The sequence below is a fragment of the Ceratina calcarata genome, unplaced genomic scaffold (assembly GCF_001652005.2).
Source record: "Ceratina calcarata isolate Rehan_Ccalc_2016 unplaced genomic scaffold, ASM165200v1 scaffold16.2, whole genome shotgun sequence".
In the NCBI taxonomy this organism is placed as follows: Eukaryota; Metazoa; Arthropoda; class Insecta; order Hymenoptera; family Apidae; genus Ceratina; species Ceratina calcarata.
This window is the reverse complement of record NW_017137284.1, coordinates 18,372-20,889: the sequence shown is the minus strand read 5'-3', so window position 1 is coordinate 20,889 and position 2,518 is coordinate 18,372. Positions and strand designations below refer to the sequence as shown.

The 2,518-nt window shown below is 40.0% G+C and overlaps 1 protein-coding gene across 1 annotated transcript in view; it reads right to left on the bottom strand.

Moving 5' to 3' along the window:
* LOC108632529 (uncharacterized) overlaps window positions 1-2,518 on the bottom strand; it is an 11,323-nt gene that overhangs the window by 7,984 nt on the left and 821 nt on the right. The gene's annotated exons all lie outside the window — the stretch shown is intronic.

Genomic DNA, 2,518 nt, shown 5'->3' with positions numbered 1-2,518 from the left:
TATTAATATTATATTATAATATAGAGTAAATAAAAATTTTAAATAATTATACTAACATTCCAAAAATTTAACCGATTATATTATCGTGAACTGAAGTTTTCACATGTCATCGACCTTACCGAAACGAAAATCTAGAATGGTTGGTCGAAGTTGTTACAGCTAGTCTGGTATCAGAGGGTCGCTCGTCATCCGGGGAAACAAAATCACCAGCCTACCGATTCACGTTCCCTGTCGAGCTCCAGATGAATTACAGCCCACCCACCCCTCGCCGGGGGATGCACGCGCAACGGTTATTTAGCTTTTCGAAGCGAGAGCCCGCGGAAAGGCTGGGTAAAGCTAAACGAAATGTGTCACCACTCGTGTCACCGGCGAGGAACTGTTTCCAGACGCGCTACCGTGCCGTGAGTAAGCGAAACCTCGTTACAATTCCGCAATTTAATTCTAGAAAAAGGCACCGTAACGCGGGCAGAAGTCGCGGCCCGTTGTGCTTTGAAAAACGGAAAGTCTAGCTGCGAGACATTTTTTTCTGACATTTCATTTCCACGTGGTTTTTGAAAAAAAACCGAGACGCTTTGCTGGTGTTTCGAATACGTCGCTACTCAAATACCGCCAATTCTGAATAAAAATTGTCGATTTCGTAGTAAAAATAAAATAACGCTGTATGAAATACGGCTGTAACTTTTATTGAGAATAACGAATAAAAAATGTGTTTGCCGGTGAGAATCCTATCTGTGGTAATTATAGATTATTGATGATTCATAAACGTGAAGTGCTAATGGTGGATACAAAAACTTGATATCATAAAACCGATCTTCTGGTTTTAGCAGCGATTTCTACGATTTATTGGATAGTAAATTTGGAATGGAATTTAACTTCTCGCAAAACGCCTAATAAAAGCTAAACAACTTTTTACTGGCGTAAGGTTCCTAATTATAAGCGCTGACTTTTGCAAATATAGCTCGGCTAAAATTAAAACGATCGTTGCTAATCACGTCTCGCTAGTTGGAAAAACAATCGCATGCCCGATCGAGGTACGCTGCACCTGCGACTTAGGAACGCACACCGAGTTCTAACGAAGCGAACGGCACGCGGTGCGATTAGTAAAAGGATGCGAAGATTCGAACGTTAGCAGAGTCGAACACCTGAGAGCAACAGTACTTCGTGATCCGTTCTGAAGCAAAGGACACCGAAGCCATCAGAGCGTGCTCTCCTCGAGGGCACTTAGACTCGCTACATCAGGAAGCGGTCCTACGTCGCGGCTTGACAGAATGGAACACGTGACCGCGATTACTATCTCCACTTTTATACGATTTTCACGGCTCTCAGAAATTACCGTTTCCAATTTTTTCACAGACTTTTACTCAATTCTCAGAAACATTTTACAACACGTACTTCATCATCAATTATAATATAGTAAATTCTGTCTACTCGATGCAAGAATAAAAACGAAGAGCATTCAATAGCTAAAGCAATTTGCAAAATGTTAATTTGTCTCGTACTTCAATAAGACATTTTTAAGAACTAGTTGATCATTTGCATCACTGATACATTTTACAAAACAGACTTTATCGTCAATTAAAGTATAGCAAATTCTGTGTACTCAGTGTAAGAATAAAAACAAAGAGCATGGCTGAAGCAATTTGCAAAGTGTTAATTTGGTTCGTACTTCAATGAGACATCTTTAAGAACTAGTTTGATCTTTGAACTTGCCTAGACATACCGCATATGTTCTCAGGCGAAATTTGAATGTGAAAATCGTGCCCGTTTCCATATCGCAGACACGTTCGCCTCTTTTTCCCAATGATTGCCACGTAGTCGTTCGAGGGCCTGGTTAAGGCTCGTTCTCGTTCGAACGTGCGTCGCATGCGACGTTTACCGATTTTGTAAATGAGACGCTTTTGTTGCCGATCGAACCGCGCGCAGGCTTGTACCGTAACGAGCAGAGGGGTTGCGAGTTAACTGTACTCTTTCCCAGCCCGTTATCACCCGTGTGAAACGATTACCATTCCACGATTCGATGATTTTATGACTGATTAAAATATGCGATCAATCGAATCGGAATCATTATTTATCTGATAAGATATGTTAGAATAAATCGGCGAAGCACGTTTCAAAAGTAGTTCAGATACGGTAGATGCAAATTTCTATTGTACGAAAGATTGCGCGAGCATTGAAACGGAAACAGTGCGATGACATTTCGCGAGAAGAATTAATTAGGCGTGGCATTCCAGTAATTGAGGCACACCTTGGTACACCTATGCGTTAATATCTTCTTCATTACGAAATGCACCGACTGATTGCGAGATATCGAAAAACTCATCAACTTTACACGTACTTATGTACTTATCTATGTACGTAAAAATGATGCAAAGCATGCAATTATGTTTGTGGAACATCTAAGATCCAATAAAAATACAAGCAACGAATTTTTATATAACATGACGAATGAGAATATTTTTATTAGGAAAATTGTTTATCTACTGTTCGTCAATAATTGCATTTTTAATAAATTCCAGAT